This window comes from Orycteropus afer, unplaced genomic scaffold (genome assembly GCF_000298275.1).
Source record: "Orycteropus afer afer isolate SDZICR_OR568_19922 unplaced genomic scaffold, OryAfe1.0 scaffold00028, whole genome shotgun sequence".
Lineage (NCBI taxonomy): Eukaryota > Metazoa > Chordata > Mammalia > Tubulidentata > Orycteropodidae > Orycteropus > Orycteropus afer.
The window spans coordinates 5,611,472-5,630,632 of NW_006921615.1; positions in this window are offsets into that span (position 1 = coordinate 5,611,472).

Below are 19,161 nucleotides of genomic sequence, written 5' to 3' on the forward strand. Positions count from 1 at the left end.
GGTTTGAACCACCAGCCTTTTGGTTATCAGTCAAGTGCCTTAGGTATTATACTACCAGAGCTCCCTCTTAGTTATTTAGAGCTGCTATAACAGAAATACCACAAGTGGATGACTTTAACAAACATAAATTTAATCTCTCACAGTTTAGGAAGCTAGAAGTCCAAATTCAGAGCACCAGCTCTAGGGGAAGGCTTTCTCTCTGGCTATCTCCTGGTCTAGGATATTCTCAGTGCAGGGACTCCAGGCCCAAAGGACACATTCTGCTCATGGCTCTTCTTTTTGGAGGAGCTCTGGTAGTGTAGTGCCTAAGGCACTTGACTGCTAACCAGAAGGCTAGCGGTCCAAACCCACCCACCACTCCTCGGAAGGAAGATGGGGCAATCTACTTCCATAGTGATGCTGCCTCGGAAACCCAAGGAGGGGTCACTATGAGTCGGGTCCAACTCGACGGCACATAACAACAACAACAACAACAACAACAAGGTCTCTCCAAGTGGCAGTGCTCACTTGTTTAATCTCTTTTCTATTTCAGAAGAGATTGACTCAAAATACAACCTAATCTTATAGATTGTCCTGCCTCGTTAACATTGCTGCCTCTAATCCTGCCTCATTAACATCACATCATAGAGGTTAGGATTTACAATACATTGGATATTTACATGAGACCACAAAAATGGAGGGTAATTACATTGGATTACAAAATGGAGGATAATTGCGTCAGATCACAAAAATTAAGGATATTACATTTAAATTACATACTGAGAATTATGGCCTAGCCAAATTGACACATTTTTTTGGGAACACAATTCAATCTGTAGCACATATCCTGGATTTTGAGAAGAAACAGTTTGTGTGTGAACAACTGTCCAGATTAAAATGATGTCTTTTCACAAATTAAAGTGTAAATTTGACATTTGTTCATTTGTTATGGTGGGGGGGAAGGAGACAAGAAAGCATTCTCTTTTACCGCAATTGTCCGAACATGTGAGATGAAAGGTTTTTTTTCAGTCTTAGAAAGACTGAAATAGCGTGATATTTCTGGAGTGGTATTTTTAACGCAGTATAAATTAAACCTCTTTTCACTCACATTATTCATTAGTTGATGTGTTATTCCAGGTTGACGTATTGCCAGTCTATTATTTTGCAAACCATTACATTATCACAGCTGCTAAACTGCATAACTTAAGAATTCAGAATACAACAGCCGTCTCTATAGTCGTGTGTGTGGTGCTTACATTCTGAATGTATTCATGCAGAGGAAGTGTGAGACTTTACCAAAAACACATACAGCAGACGGCTTTTAGTGGATATTTATTACCATCGAAAGCAGACAGCCAAGGAACTGTTCAGACAGATCAGTGTATTCACACATATTATTAGCCAACCCCCTCATCCTGCATAAGGTTTTGTTCTTTCTATAAATATATGCTTCTCTGGAGAAGAAGAGCTTGGACTATCAGGGATTCCATTTCCTTGTTCACAGGACACATTAAAGGCCATTTTCCCCGCATTGGTTGGTCCCATGGAATCTTAAGTGACCCTAAACTGATGAATGCACATTTATTTCATGTCTTACAGCAATTTACTTCAGGTTAAACCAATGACATCTCATCTTGAATAGTGAGGTTGCATATTTGTTTAATGTTGGGAATGAAATAATGTCTCTACTGGCACCACTCTGGAGTTTTCATCCCTCAAGCTGGTGTGGAAAACAGATTCACATGGCCAGTACTCCCAGGTGCTTCACCACCCTGCACCAAATGGGGCTGTCAAGAGGAGCATAAAATTGGGCTATGGTTTTCCTCTTTGGCCTACTTGTCTCAAGTACTGATTTCTTTTTACGCCCCTCCCTCAATATCATAAGGTGCTCTGGTGGTACAGTGGTTAAGGCATTTAGCTGCTACCCAAAAAGTCACTGGTCTAAACCCACAAGCCACTTTGCAAGAGAAAGATGAGGCAGTCTGTTTCTGTAAAGATTTATAGCCTTGGAAACCCTATGGGGCAGTTTTACTCTGTCCTACAGGATTACTATGAGTTGGAATCAACTCACTGGCAGTGGGTAATATCATAGGTCAGATGCATGACTAATCCTATAAAAAACTAAAAACTAAACCTATTGTCTTCAAGTCCATTCCAACTCATGTCGACCCATGTATTACAGAGTAGAACTGAGTTCCCTAGGATTTTCTTGGCTGTGGTCTTTTATAAAAGCAGGTCACCAGGCCTCTTTCCTGGGACACTGCTGGGTAGGTTCAAAGTGCTAATCTTTCAATTAGGAGCTCAGCACAAACCATTTGTGCCATCAGGACCTTGACTCATCCTAAAGCAATACTTTGCAATTTTGACATCATTTTGGAAACAGATGAAGAACTTATAAAAATCCCAATTTTGTGCCCTAGGCTGTACCCAAGACCAATGGATATCAGAGAATCTCCGGGAGTAGGATGCAGGCATCAACCTTTAAATCCCCAGGTGATTCTAATGTGCATCCTACATTGAGAACTATTGCCCCAACATAATATGTTTACCAAGATAGATCATCTGGGCAAGATGCTAGCTTAATGAAATTACATAGTTCCTATATTTTCTGGCATCTTTGCATGAAAGATTTTATCTCCATAGGAGAAAGCACATTTAAACTTCTTAAGAGCCAGATCCATATTCCTGGGATCCTATGTTGTGCCCAAACTCTGAGGCCACTCCCTAGATAATCAAACACAATCTTCTGAAGTCATAGAGACTTTCTTCCAGACTATTTGAGATCAGAAACACCCAATCCGACTGTTTCTGCATGGTTATTTTCTCCACTTGACCATCAATAAAGTCCCTTCCAGGCATATTTCAATCCCTCATGTTACATATGGTTCATAAAATCAATCATGTCTTCCCAGAAAATTTCCTATAGGTGTTTTCAAAACAGACATCTTATAAATTGTTCTGCAAGTGAATACTATCCCCCTGTACAATAGAATTTCTTTGAACACATAGTTGGAAACAAGCACTTTTTATTTGTATTGATTCTCCAGTCAAGCCTTTGAGGACAGTATTACCTTATGGCTATAAAACAATGTAAAAAAAACTATGAATCTTTGTTCTCTAATCTGGGAATGGATGAACCACATCTGTGGATTTTTTATTCTTTTGTGTGTGTATATTCCCTTTCTAGTCACTCAATAACTAAATGCTTCAAAGGGCTTGATTTGTTTTTCTACTAGACCCTAGAACCTAGAACAATGCCTTACACCTGTAGAGTGTATAAATGCTTATTGAATAAATGTTGAATGGGTGAATAAAAAGAATGGGCATGACTTCATGGTCATAGTTCAAACCTTTAATAAAACAGAATTGTCCTTCAAGAGGTAGGAGTGCAAAATGCCTGCCTTTCTCATACAGAATATTAGTTTCCTCATGAGTCTGGGCGAACTGAGTTATTTTAGGATGCTACTTCTTCTTAAGGAGCCCTGGTGGTGCAATGGTTTAATGCTTAGCTGCTAACTGCAAAGTATTTCAAACCCACCAGCTACCAGCTGCTCTTCAGGAAAGAAGACCTGGTGATTTGCTCCTATATAAAGATTACAGCCTAGGAAACCAAATGGGGAAGTTCCACTCTGTCAGATGGGTTCACCATGAGTCAGAATCAACTTGACAGCACACAACAATTATTCTTAGCAGAGAACTTAATCATGAAAAACTTCTTACAATCTTTCTACACAATTAACACTAGTTGTATTGTTGTTATGTGCCATCAAGTCGTACCCGACTCATAATGACCCCTCATTGGGTTTCCAAGGCGGTATTACTACAGAAGTAGATTGCCCAACCTTCCTTCTGAAGAGTGGCTGGTGGGTTTGAACTGCCAGCCTTCTGGTTAGCAGTCAAGAGCTTAGAGTGATCCAATGGGCTATCTCATTCCTTCTCAATCAGAATCTGTGTGTGCATAGTTTGAGATAATCCACAAATAAACCTCTGGTCATTTTCTTCCACTGCTTACTAAATTTTCTCAGAAAGGTCAAGGTCACATTTCCACAGAGATAGATTGCTTCCAAATATTTGCTCCAATCTCTATATTGATACATTAATCAGCACTTAAAAATAAATTAATCATTGATGGAAAATATGATCCTATTCAGATCAAACAAAATCAGTCTCAGAATAGAAATACCCCAGAGAATGTAATACCTAGGACCCAACACCTTGTTAGTTATTCAGCAGATTTTTATTTAACTCTTAGTACATGCCAGGCAATGTTCTAGGCCCAGCAGATACAGCAAAGTCTGTGCTTTCATGAATAAATAGCATGTGCAGTGGTAAGGGCTCCAAGGAAAAGTAAACGAGAATAAGGAGTAAAAGGAGATTGGGTGTGTTGAAATTTTATATAATGTGGTTGTCCTCTCCATTGAGATGATATTTGAGGAGCGACATGAAGTAGTAAGGAACAAGGCAGAAGCCACCTAGAGAAAGAGCATTGCAGGCAGAGGAAACAAAAGCTCGAAGGAGCTAACATCATGGATTTGAAGAATAACAAGGGAGCTGGGATCGCTGAGCACAGTGAGGTGGGTAGAGGGTGAGTGATAAAAAGAAGGGATCGGATAAGTGTTGGAACCCAGGTCACATAGGGCTGTGAAGGCCATAATAAGGAATTTGAGTTTTATTCTGAGTAAAGAAGAAAAAGATTGGTGGGGTTGATGATATTATCTGACATGTTTTAAGGGAATCACTGTGGCTACTAGGTTAATAGAGGAAAAAAGGTGGAAGCAGATCAACTAATTAGGTAATTAGTGTAATAATCTTGGTGAGATATGATGATGGTTTAGACCAGATGGTACTTTGGAGGTGGTGAGAAGTGAATGGATTCTGGATTCATCTAGAATGTAGAGATGACAGGCCTTGCTGATGGATTAGGTGTGGAGTGAGAAATAAAAGAGTCAAAAATGACTCTTGCACAGCTGTAGAATGGAGTTTGTTCTTACATAGGAGCTCTGGTAGCATAGTGCCTAAGGCACTTGACTGCTAACCAGAAGGCTGGCGGTTCAAACCCACCAGCCACTCCTCGGAAGGAAGATGGGTCAATCTACTTCCGTAGTGATACTGCCTCGGAAACCCAAGGAGGGGTCACTATGAGTCAGGTCTGACTCGACAGCACATAACAACAACAACAACGAGCTGGGGAACAGTGCAGAAAGGACTTGTTAGTGATGGTGGCAGGGAAGACTAAGAGTTCCGTTTTGGATGTGTTAAATGTAAGATAACAAAGAGTCAAGTGGAGATGTTGAGTAGGCATCATCTTGTACTTAGGAGAGAGGTCAGGACTGGTGATATAAATGTGGACACTATCTGTGTGAGAATAGATAGCGGTGTGCTGGAGCTGTCTCATACAAGCTCACAATACCTAACTAAGTGCATCTCTTTTTACTTTCACATTCAGTGATGACAGGTGGATACCTTGAAATTAGGAGGAATTTATAGCATGCAAATTGGCAAATGTTACAAACGAGGGCTTTAATAATCTTCAGAGAACCAATTGTCAAACACCTACCAGGATACCACTTGAGGGTGGTATTTAAGCCACAGGGCTAGATGATAGCACCTGGGGAATATGTATGGATGGCAACAAGAAAATGTCAATGACAGAACCCTATTGTTGTTATTGTTAGGTGTTGTCAAATTGGTTTAGACTCATAGTGATCCCATGTACAATGGAATGAAACACTGAGTGGTCTTGTGCCATCCTTATAGTCCTTTCCAGGCTTAAGCCCGTCATTGTAGCCACTGTGTCAATCCATCTCATTGAAGGTCTTCTCCTTTTTCATTGATCCTCTACTTTACCAAGAATGTTATTCATCTCCAGGGATTGGGCCCTTCTAACAACATGACCAAAGTATGTGAGATGTACTCTGTCCATTCTTGTCTCTAAGGAGCTATCTGGCTGTACCTCTTCCAAGACAAATTTGTTCGTTCTTCTGGAAGTCCATGGTATTTTCAATATTCTTTGCCAACATCACAATTCAAAGGCATCAATTCTTCTTTGATCTTCCCTATTCACTGTCCAGCTTGGCTTAGATCAGATGCACCTTAGTCTTCAAAGTGACATCTTTGCTTTTTAACATTTTAAAGTGGTCTTTTTTAGCAGATATGCCCAGTGCAATATGTCGTTTGATCTCCTGACTGCTGCTCCCATGGCATTGATTATGGATCCAAGTAAAATAAAAACTTTGACAACTTCACAGAACCCTAGGGCACTCCAAAGTTTAGAGGTGAGTTCCATGAAGAGAAATCAGCAAAGAAGATTAACAAGGAGCAGCCAGTGAGGTAGAAAGAGAACTGAAAGGAAATTCCCAGATGAGAATGATGACCTACCAATCCTGCTGATGGTCGAATAAGATAAGGACTAAGAAAATGGTCTTATTGCTATGTTATCAAAAAGATTGGGTGCAAACTGCTTGTATCAGAATCACCCAGGTGTTTTCTAAACACACAGACACAGAATACCCACCCCAGACACACTGAATCTGAATATCTGGGACATATAACATACACTGGGAGGTGGCTCAGTGATAGAATTCTCATCTTCATGCTGGAGACCCAGGCTTGATTTCCAGCCACTGCACCTCATCACAGCCACTACCCATCTGTCATTGGAGGCTCATGTGTTGCTAAGCTGCTGAACAAGTTTCAGCAGAGTGTCCAAACTAAGGCCTGGTGATCTATTTCCAAAAATCAGCCAATGAAACCTCTATGGATCACGAAGGTTTGACTTGTGACCAGTCATGGGGGTGGTGCAGAACTAGGCAGTGTTTCATTTTGTTGTGATGGAGTTGCCATGAGTGGGTGTCAACTCTACACCAGCTAAAAACAACAACATGATACACACTAAAGTTTGAGAAACAAGTAAATGTAGTTTTCCAGAAAAACAGGCACCAATGAAGTACAGAAAAGAATATAGCACAAGAAGGAGGAAATGATGCAGATAAGAAGAGAGAATTTTTCAGGACAGTTTTTGCTCAAACTAAGGTCAGTCCTGGACAGCATATTGGAGACTATGGTGAGAAATAACATCATGAAGAGTAGGACAAATGATATCAGCAATGAGTCTTTCTCCCTATAAACCAAAAACCCACTGCCATCAAGTTGATTCAGACTCATAGCTGCCCTATAGCACCATGGAAACACAAGTATTCCTGTTTTAAATAACCAACACCAAAACCAAACTCACTGCCATTGAGTCAGATCTAACTTACAGCAACCCCTCCTTGGGTTTCCAAGGCAGTATCACTACGGAAGTAGATTGCCCAACCTTCCTTACGAGGGGTGGGTGGTGGGTTTGAACCACCAGCCTTCTGGTTAGCAGTCAAATTGCCTTAGGCACCACTAAAACCACTGTATCAGAAAAGTAGAGCTGCAGTTGTCCCATATGGTTTGTCTGGCCAAAAAAAAAAAGATAGGAAATGGAAGACTGATTTCAATCATTTATATTGGTTACCTGTGTCAAATGCCAGCCTTCTCCCTTCCCCATCAGAGGGTTAGATTTCCTGAGATATGTTTGAAGAAAAATGCTTTCTTTTGTTTTGTTTTGCTGCTGAACATTTTGTTTTTTAATGGATTGATATAATCATGTGTCAGGGCTTCATAACCCAGCTGAGTCCGAGAATATATTTAGCAAGTATAATTTAGGGTTGAGCCAGCTTTTAACTGCCTGAAATGAGCAAGTCCTAATCTGAACTCTGAATTTGGGGATTTGTACCTATTCTATAAAAAGCAAATGGATTTGAGTTGAACGAGAAGAAATCATGTTTCTAAATCCAGATTCTGTTTCATTGAGTCTTTGTGGAGTTCTCGTATAATAAAAACTTGCTCTTACCTGCCGTTTGGCTGAAGGAGAGTAACAACCATTGGCAATTTGGACATAGTCCTTCATGCAGATTCCACTGATAAAAAGTTTTCTATTTTGGGGTTCACTGGGTTACAACATGCATAGTTCCCCTTCCCCAGCCACCTTCATTTTCTTTTTAGGTAACAAGTTGCCTTGTTGTTGTTGTTGTTATGTGCCGTCGAGTTGGCCCCGACTCATAGCGACCCTTCCTTGGGTTTCCGAGGTAGTATCACTACGGAAGTAGGATTGCCCAGCCTTCCTTCCAAGGAGTGGCTGGTGGGTTTGAACTGCCAGCCTTCTGGTTAGCAGTCAAGTGCTTTAGCCACTATGCTACCAGAGCTCCCACAAGTTGCCTTGGGCACATCAAATTAAAATTAGTGAAAGAGAAGTTTTAAAAGCAGACAGGTTTTATGAGTCTCTCTTATGATTCTGAGTGAATGTTTGTGAATAGCCTATTTTACTACCTTGGCAGAATCTGATTGGCAAGGATGAGAGCAGCCACCATTGCTCAAAGGAAGCTCTTCTTCTACAGGTGTGCAATAGTATCCTTGCTTTCACATTACTGTATTGCATAGCCAGCCCCATCTGTGTACACAGCAATCCAATGTCATCTTCTAGAATCCCTCTCTTAACTGGCTGAAGATGTCAACCCCTTACTTGAGGGGGAATGGAGAGGGAACACTCTCATTCTCCTGGATTCAAGCTCTGGGCTTTCAAGTATCAGAGTTACTTAAAAAAAAAGAAAGAAAAGAAAAGAAAGAAAGAAAGAAAACCCTGTGGAAACACACAGGGAGCACCTCTTGATTTGAAATCAACAACACAAAATATGCTCACACCAGCCTGCTGGGTGATTTCAGGGTTTCGAACTGGTGCAAACCTGTTCACTCATCGATAACAAAGTGAAACTGGAACAGACTCAAATTTTTTAAGTTTGAGTGAAGTGGAACAAGAACCAGAAGGGGAGAAATTACAGGTCATAGCTTTGGAGCAGGAGACTCAGAGAGGTGTAGTGAGCTATTGCAGGAGCCTGATTTGGGAGATTGGGTTATTGCCAGATTTGTGGAGAGCAACACATATTCAAGGCGGTGCAGTCAGCTGCATTTTTGAGTGGGGCACCATTGTTTCCCACCGTGTTGCTCAAGAGATTTGGTTGCTATGTAATGCACATGCTGTCCTTGTTTTCTAAGAGAGATAATAAATTTCTAGGGGAGTGCCAACCCATAATTTTCCCCATTCCAGGTTTGTCCCAGTTCACCCAGATTTTAAAAATTCAAGCTATCCCTGTTTTGTTTTATTGTCCATGACTGACCTGGGAAGAACTGGTTCAAAGCCCTGGGTGGTTTGGCCTCCAATAGCAACTCTGCAGTGTCTCCTAGGGACCTGTGCCTAATGAGCAGGAGTTGAGCTCCCAGGCCATGTGTCTTCCCCATTGAATATTACCTCTTGGGAGCAATGCCTACTATTCTATGGCATTTGGTTTGGCCACAGGGTCCACTCACAGATCATTGTAATTGACCTTTATTTCTAGTATAATCCCTGGACATGGATTTGTTTCTCTCTGGGTAGTACTGGACCCACTTGCCCAACAGAAAAAAAAAAAAAAAAAAGTATATCCTCAGAGCTCTCTAACATCCTTTTCCCCTCAGTTAGACGGCCTTAAGGTGGCATGAGAGAAACAAGTGTAATGTGTCTTAGAAAGACCTGTGCAGGGCAAGAAAAATTCTATCCTTCTGAGATACACCAATCAGAAACTGGCCATTTGCAAGTGTTTGTTTCTATCTCCTATGGTACCCCTAGGACCCAATCCTTCTTTTTAACTTCTCAGGCTGCTCTATTAGCTGTTGTCATCCTACAAAATAGGACGTCCATACAACATTATAAACTCAAATGCCTATAGGATCCAGGCAGATAAAATAAATGTAGAAGACTAAGGTAAGTGGGGATGGAATACTGCAAAGTGGAGAACTCAAGCCCTATTTACTGAGGGCTGTTGCTAGTCAGATTTGCCATGGGAAAGTTGCTGCTTACGTTCCTGGATCTTCTAGCTTTTCAATAGAAATGCCTATGCAGTTTTCTTATACTTAAGGAATATCAAAGGAATATGTTGATAGATAGATACAGAGATATGTTGTTGTAGTTATGTGCCATTGAGTCAGATCCAACTCATAGCGACCCCTCCTTGGGTTTCCAAGGTGGTATCACTACGGAAGTAGATTACCCAACCTTCCTTTCCAGGGAGTGGCTGGTGGGTTTGAAATGCCAGCCTTCTGGTTAGCAATCAAATGCCTTAGGCATTATGCTACTAGAGCTCCTTATAGAGATATACATACACATATATATTCACATTTTATATGAAATATCTCAATTTTTGAATGTTGGCAACTAATTTGACTTCAGTGGTGGTTCAGTGATAGAATTCTCATCTTCTATGTGGAAGACTCTGGTTCAGCTCCATCAATGCCCTCTAAGCACAGCCACCACCCATCAGTGGAGGCTTGCGTGTTGCTATGATGTTGAACAGGCTTCAGTGGAACGTACAGAATAAGCGACTAGGAAGAAAGTCCTAGAGATCTATTTCTGAAAATAAGCCTATGAAACCCTATGGATCACAACAATCTGATCCAAAATAGATCATGGGCATGGTGCAGGACCAGACAGCATGGAGTCACTATGATTTGAGGACCTACTCAATGACAACTAACAGCAACACTCCAGCTTTAAAGGTAAAGCTTGTTGTTGTTAGGTGCTGTCAAGTCATCTCTGACTCTCAGTGAACTTATGTACAACAGAATGAAACACTGCCCAGTCCTGTACCATCCTCATGATCCTTGCTATACCTGAGCCCATCGTTACAGTCACTGTGTCAACCCATCTTGCTGAGGGCCTTCCCCTTTTTCATTGACCTTCCACTTTACCAAGCATGATATCCTTCTCCAGCAAATGCTTCCTTCTGATAACATGACCAAAGTAGGTGAGACGAAGTTTGGCCATTCTCACTTCCAAGGAGCATTCCAGCTGCACTTCATCCAGGATAGGTTTGTTAGTTCTTTAGCAGTCCATGGTACTCTCAGCATTCTTCACCAACACCATAACTCAAAAGCATCAATTCTTCTTTGGTCTTCCTTATTGTCCAGCTCTCACATACATAAGAGGCAATTGAAAATATTGTGGCTTGGGTTAGGCGCACCTTAGTCTTCAAGGAGACATATTTGCTCTTCAGCACTTGAAAGAGGTCTTTTGCAGCAGATTTGCCCAACGAAATATGTCATTTGATGTCTTGACTGCTGCTTCCATTGGTGTTGATTGTAGAACCAAATAATGTGAAGTTTTTGACACCTTCAATCTTTTCTCCATCTATCATGATGCTGTCAGGAACTCTGGTAGCATAGTGCCTAATGCACTTGACCGCTATCCAGAAGGCTGGCGGTTCAAATCCACCAGCCACTCCTTGGAAGGAAGGTTAGGCAATCTACTTCTGTAGTGATACTGCCTCGGAAACCCAAGGAGGGGTGGTTATGAGTCAGGTCTGACTCGATGGCACATAACAACAACAACAACAACATCATGCTTATTGGTCCAGTTGTGAGGATTTTTTTTATATTGAGGTGTAAGCCATACTGCAGGCTGTAGTCTTCAATCTTCATCACTAAGTGCTTCAAGTCATCCTCACTTTCAGCAAGCAGAGTTGTGTCATCTGCATGTTGCAGGTTGTTAATGAGTCTTCCTCCAATCCTGATGCCACATTCTTCTTCATATAATCCAGTCTCTCAGATTATTTGCTCAGCATACAGATTGAATAAGTATGGTGAAAGGATACAACCCTGACACACTCCTTCTTGATTTTAAACCATGCGCTATCCCCTTGTTCTGTTCAAATGACAGGCTCTTGGTCTATGAACAGGTTCTTCATGACTACAATTAAGTGTTCTGGAATTCTCATTCTTCTCAATGTTATCACAATTTGTTATGATCCACACAATTGAATGCTTTTGCGTAGTCAATAACACAAGTGAACACCTCTCTGGTATTTTTTGCTTTCAGCCAAGATCCATCTGACATCAACAATGATAGTCTTCATTCCACATCCTCTTCTGAATCTAGCTTGCATTTCTGAAGTTCTCTGTCAATATACTGCTGCAACTGTTTTTGAATTATCTTCAGTAGGATTTTACTTGGGAGCTCTTGTAGCATAGTGCCTAAGGCACTTGACTGCTAATCAGAAGGCTGGCAGTTCAAACTCACCAGCCAATCCTTGGAAGGAAGATGGGGCAATCTACTTCCGTAGTGATACTGCCTCAGAAACCCAAGGAGGGGTTGCTATGAGTTGGGTCCGACTCAACAGCACATAGCAACAACAACAATATTTTACTTGCCTGTGATATTAATGATATTGTTCAATGATTTCCACATTCTCTGGGATCACCTTTTTTGGGATGGGTACAAATATGGATCACTTTCAGTCAGTTGGCCAGGTAGCTGTCTTCCAAATCTCTTGGCATAGCCGAGTGAGTACCTCTAGCACAGCATCCGTTTATTGAAACATCTCAGTGGGTATTCCATCAATTCCTGGAGCCTTGTTTTTCACTGATCCCTTCAGTGCAGCCTCGACTTCTTCCTTCAGTACCATTGGTTCTTGATCATATGCCACTTCCTGAAATGGAAGAACATTGACCAATTCTTTTTGGTACAGTGACTCTGTGTATTCCTTCCATCTTCTTTGATGTTTCCTACACCATTCAATCATTCAATATTTTGCCCATAGAATCATTCAATATTGCAACTCAAGGCTTACATTTTTTCTTCAGATCTTTCAGCTTAAGAAATGCCAAGCGTGTCATTCCCTTTCGGTTTTCTAACTCCAGGTCTTTGCACATTTAATTATAATAACTGGCGTTGTCTGCTCGAGCTGCTCTTTGAAATCTTCTGTCCAGCCCCTTTAGCTTGTCATTTCTTCCATTTGCTTTAACTTCTCTGCATTCAAGGGTAAGTTTCAGAGTCTCTTCTGACATCCATTTTGGTCTTTTCTTCCTTTGCTGTCTTTTTAATGACCTCTTGCTTTTTTTGTGTATGATTTTCTTGATGTCATCCCACAGTGCCTCTGGTTTTTGGTCATTGGTGTTCAATTCATCAGATCTACTCTTTAGATGATCTCTAAATTCACGAGGGATATAATCATATTTTGGCTCTCATGGACTTGTTTTAATTGGCTTCAGATTCAAGTTGAACTTGCATATGAGTAGTTGATGGTCTGTTCCACAATCAGCTCCTTGCCTTGTATTGGCTGAAGATATTGAGCTTCTCATTGCCTCTTGCCACAGATTTAGTCAATCTGATTCCTGTGTACTCCACTGGCGAGGTTCATGTGTATAGCCACCATTTGTGTTGTTGAAAAAAGGTTATTTGCAATGAATAAGTTATCGGTCTTCCGAAATTCTATCATGCAATCTCCAGCATTATTTCTATTACCAAGGCCAAATTTTCCAAGAGAGCTCTGGTAGCATAGTGCCTAAGGTACTTGACTGCTAACCAGAAGGCTGGCGATTCAAAACCACCAGCCACTCCTCGGAAGGAAGATGGGGCAATCTACTTCCATAGTGATACTGCCTCAGAAACCCAAGGAGGGGTCGCTTTGAGTCAGGTCTGACTCCACAGCACATAACAACAACAACAACATATTTTCCAACCACCTATAGTTGGAAAAAAAAAAAAAAAAGCATTGTGTACCAAATAAGGCATATATGCAGGATATGTTTGGCCTCCAAGATTTAAGTTTTCAAGGTTTGCAATAAACTGAGCACCATCCCCAGTCTTGAATTTCATAAAAAAGAGTCATCTCAATACAAAACAAATTTATCTTGGATAGATCCTCAGGCCCTCCACCTGGCATCATAACGCTACTGCTAAATCAGAACATTAGTTTTAAAAAAGAAACTCTTTTGACAGGTGAAATGAAAATTTTGAAATACATTTAAATAAATTTAATAAATGTCCTCCAGCTTATAAGAAATAGGAAGACAGCATCCTCTTTGCTGTAAGCATGATTTTACTACCTAGCAAGAGTAATGGAACTTAAGAAGCAACTGAACCAATGAGCTAATTATTGCCTGGTAGAGCAGCTTAGCAGCAGCCACTCTGTTGTCTTTGGCAGATGTTTCCTAGTGTTCAAGTGGACCACATCAAACCATTTCCTCCAATAGGATAATCATCCCACCACTTAGGCATATTTTGCCACTAACTCATATTTACAGACCGTCAGTATGAAGTCCTCCTCAAAACCAGAGGTGAGTAAGAGCCAAACTGAGGTTCTTTTATGATCAAAGTTGTTGATTGGTAACCCCTGAACTAAGACCTTATGGTTCTAAGTCATCTCTTTCATGCTCTATGGAGAATTCTGGGGTCTTAGCCAAGTCCTTAGACAAAAACTTGAACAGATTCGTGGCTCCTCTTCTAAAAATATTAACCATCGAAACTCTTGATCTTAACATGATACAGAAGGGGAATGGGTGTTCCAAATGGCTAAGAATACCAGTGCTCAACTGTCCTTCTGAATATCACCTCTCACTTGTCATATCAACAGCAGAGATGGACCTCCTTAATTTTGTCTCAGCATATCTTCATTTCTGCCTCTTGCCAAGTAAAGCAACCATGAATTAACTGCCTTTTAACACTTAGTCAAAGGCTTCCTGGGGACCTGTGATGCCCAAGAGAAGTAGATCAATGGACATGTTGGCTATTTATTACTTTAATCTCCTTACCCTATATCCTTATTAAATTATCCAATATCAATATACTTGGTCCATATTTTCTCAACTCCCTGCTGGAATGTTTCTCATTGAATTAAGATTTAATTCATCTTTATTGAAGGCCAGTGTTTAACATCTTATTTTCAGACATCCAGCAACCCATTCTTTGCCTAAACTGGGGTCTAGTGACCAGGGATTTGGGCAGGACATAAAGGTGGATGGCCAAGATTTACAGAATATTCAACAAGGCAGTGTGTGAGAAACAACTAGTGGCAATGATCCCTAAAATAAGCTCCACAGACAGGCTAAAGGATCATGAGTCTGAAAGTGTTAGACGGATCTAGAGAAATCCAGAATAAAACAACCTGCTAGAGACCATGAAAATCAGAAGAGAGGAAGTTAATTCAAAGCAAAAGATCAGAGGAGGAGTCCGGAAAAATCACATGGACCACTGACATAGCTTCATACACATCTGGGTGCAGCCTAGGATGTGGGCAGAAAGGAGTGGTTATGTGTACCATTTTGCTCAGAGAGCTGATAGCAGTAACATCTATGTAAAAATGCTCCTGACACTTTTTCAAAATGACAGTTAAAGATATTGTTTCTTATGTCATTCAGTATTATTTAGCATCCCTTATAGAAATTCTGCCCTGTTCATTCCTTTTAGAGGAGTCCCTGGTGGTTCAAATGGCTAAGTGCTCAACTCCTAGCTGAAAAGTTGGTGGTCTGAATTTCCCCCCAGGTGCCTCGGTAGACAGGCCTGGTGATCTACTTCCGAAAGGTCACAGCCTTGAAAACTCTATGAAGCAGTTCTATCTGTGCACATCGGATGGCCATGAATCAGAATAGACACTATGGCAACTACCAACAATTCTTTCTAGTGGATAGTAAGAAGTGAGTGATTCAATGTGCTTATCTTGAGGTAAGCTGGCCTTTGCTGCCAGGAAACTCAGAGCTAAGGTTGGGTAACCTCAGTAACTTGCTTATTCTAGGTGCCTTTTCACATAAACTACCTTTTTTTTTTCTTTTTCTTTTTTTTTCCCTTTCCTTTCCTCTGTTTTATATTATCTTTGAGTTCGTATTTACTGTTATGTTCCATGTGTCTATTGACATGCACATAGTTTATACCCTTGCCAAGCAGCGTGGAATCCTGTAACCTTCTCTTCTGTTCATGTTAGTTTCCATAAGGGAAACCAAGACAATGGAAACACAGCCAATTGAGAGTCAAATACAGTACAAAGTATTCCACTTCACTGCTCCTAGCAGAACTTATTGTCCCAACAGGTGTATCAGAAATGCTTTCAGGTAAGCTGAGACATGGGAACACTACACTCTGAACAAGGCCGATCTTTTTCCCAAAAGTGAGGGCATTCATTTGGAATGTTCAGCCCTGGAAAAACAGAGCCACTCCAGTTTACCCCGTTGTAAGCTTGGCGACTAGGAGCGACCTCTTGGTGGCAGTTGAAGGGGTACCCTTGGGAAGCACAGAGAATGCATTATAGATCCACAGTTGAGAGTCCGAAGGTGCATATTCTATTCTGAATGTCCATGTCTGATGTCCACTTTCCATATAAGCTGCAGCTATGTTTGAGGGTTATTACTCTGTGGAGCTCAAACTCACCCTAGGGCCCAGAAAGAGACATTTTCTACTGTTCAGTTCCCACCAGGATGTTGGTAGCCTCCTTATTGTCCTTTTCACTCTACACTGGTTTTTTTTTTCCCCCTTTCTAAATTCTGCTGTTAGTGTGCTGTACTGTATGCAATCAGATGTACAAATAACAATAGCTTCCTGGGAAAGATTTGCTGCTGCAGGCAATGGATCAGTGCCAAGAAGAGTAGCAAAGCCAAGTGCACAGATTTAGGAAAAGCACAGTATTCAGATGAGCAGTTTCAGGATAATTGTTCGATTCTTTTAGGGATCTTGGCTCAGAACCCACCGTGGAACCTGGCCTCAATGTCTTTTCCAAGGTACTAAGAGCCTCACACTCCACCAGATTCCTTGGCTTTCTTTTTTTCTGTGTTTAATTTTAAGATCAATCCATTACTGGAACCTCATCACTGGTCTTTGTGTTCATGGAAAGAAAGATGGGAACAAAAACTGAGAGACAATGAGGCTCCAGTGATGGGTCAGTTTCACTCAGAAATTTGAAACCCATTGCCATCCAGTTCATAATGGAACTGTCTCATAGGATTTCCAAGCCTGGAAATCTTTACAGAAGCAGACTGCCACATCTTTCTCCCAGAGTGATCGGTAGTTTGGAACCGCTGACCTTTCAGTTAGCAGTCAAGTATTTAACCACCATGCCATTAGGGTTCCTGAGGTTTATTCATAGAGGAAGAAATAACCTTCCCACATACTGATCGGGTACGTGGCAGCTTTCTGAGAATTTCTGACTTTGAGATTTGGGATGTCATTATTGTCAGGCTTGGCCACCTTGTAAACTAGTGGGGCTCCTGTTGCTTCACCAAGTGTCAAAGAAGCAAAGTCTGATTCCCTAATTATTAGGATGTAAGGCCAATAAATTAAAAGGTTGGCAGTTCAAATGCACCCAGAGGCATCTTGGAACACAGACGTAGCGATCTGCTTCTGAAAGGTCACCACCTTGAAAACCCTCTGGAGCAGTTCTACTTTGCACACATGGGGTTGCCATGAGTCAGAGTTGACTCTATGGCAACTGGTTTTTTTTTTTTTTTTTTTTTTTGGGGGGGGGGTGTAAGGCCAAGATACTCTGGCAAAGGAAGGTCTCCTGAGTAAGCTTCCATCCTAGAGTGAATTTGCCAGGTCAGCCAGGTCAAGGAGCAAATCTCAAGTTACACATTCTCCTCCTTCCTTCCCTAACACATCCTCAGACACAGCTGCTAGGAATGCAAGAAAGGAAATGCACTGACCAGACAGGCGAGCCAGGCCAGGACCCTCTGAGAGGAAAGGAGAGCACCTCCGTCTGTGATTTCCAGGCACGACTTCCTCTTCTCCCCTACCTCCCTCTCCAGACCACATTCCTCTCCAGATTGATGTTAAGTTTCCCAAAGAAGCTACTGAGACATTGGACACTGCAACATGGCATCACCATGAGACATATTCAACTTGATGGCCACTAACCACATCAACTCCTTTTAGCAGATATTAACTGTATGATTCAATGTACTTACCTGGAAGTAACTACTACCTGTGGAGCATCGTGTTTCCTTTAAAGATATTAATTCCCAGGCCAGCTCTGTGAGGCAGGGTTCTATTAGTATCTGCAATTTTGGGCTCAACTGCTAACCAAAAGGTTGGCGATTCAAACCCACTCACTAGTGCCATGGGAGAAAGGCCTGGTGATCGGCTTTATGTAAAGATCACAGCTAAGAAAACCTTATGGAGCACAATTCTACTCTGTAACACACGGAGTAACCATGAGTCAGAATTGACTTGACAACAACAAGCTTGAGTTTGTTTTTTTGACACTTTGTAGAAAAAGGAAACATTGAACAGAGATTAAAGAATTTGCCTGGGGTTACATAGGTAGCACTGGCAGGTCTAGGATTCCTATCCAGGCAGTCTGTCTCCAAAACACTTTGAGGAGGGAATCTGTTTGGAATCTCCATTGGAGTGATAAACTAATGAGAAAGGTGTACTTGAGAGAGGAACCACATTTAGCAAATGAAAATACAAGATGTTCAGTTAATTAGAATTTCAGATAAATAATGAATACTATTTTAATATAGGGAGCTCTGGTAGCGTAGTGCCTAAGGCACTTGATTGCTAACCAGAAGGCTAGAGGTTCAAACCCACCAGCTACTCCTCAGAAGGAAGGTTGGGCAATCTACTTCCATAGTGACACTGCCTCGGAAACCCAAGGAGGGGTCGCTATGAGTTGGGTCTGACTCAATGGCACATGACAACAACAACATTTTAATATAAGGATGTGCCTTGTTGTTTTCTGAAACCCAAATATAACTGGACATCTGTATTTTATCTGGCAACTCTAGCTATAAAGGGCTGTTTGCGTTTTCTGCCTCTAAGTCTTATCTTTTCCTGATATTAAGTACTCTATCTCCTTGTTTCTTTGACTTTTCTTCTTATGTCCCTCTCTGAAATTTCTGAGCTCTACTGCTCCACATAATTTTGCTTTAAAAATCAACTGTTATGGACACAAAAATGACAAATATTATATGATTCCACTTACACTGTTGTTTGGTGCTGTCAAGTTGTTTTTTGACTCATAGCAACCCCTTGGGACAGAGTAGAACTGCCCCCATGGACCGTTCTAGGCTGTAATCTTTTTTTCTTTTTAAATTTTTATTTTTGTGAAAGTTTACAAAACAAATTCATTTGCCATACAGCAGTTCACATATACTTTGTCTCATGATGTTGACTGAAATTTCCCACAATGCAACAGCTCTCCTCCCACTTCCTACCCATAGTTACCTCTTCCCTGTGTCCTTCCCTCTCATGTACTCCTGCTGCCCACCCCCAGCTGTCTCCCTGTGCATACCCTGCCCTTCTATTCTCCCATGATTGATCTCTCCAAGGAGTGTATCTACCTCATGTAAATGTTCAGCTCA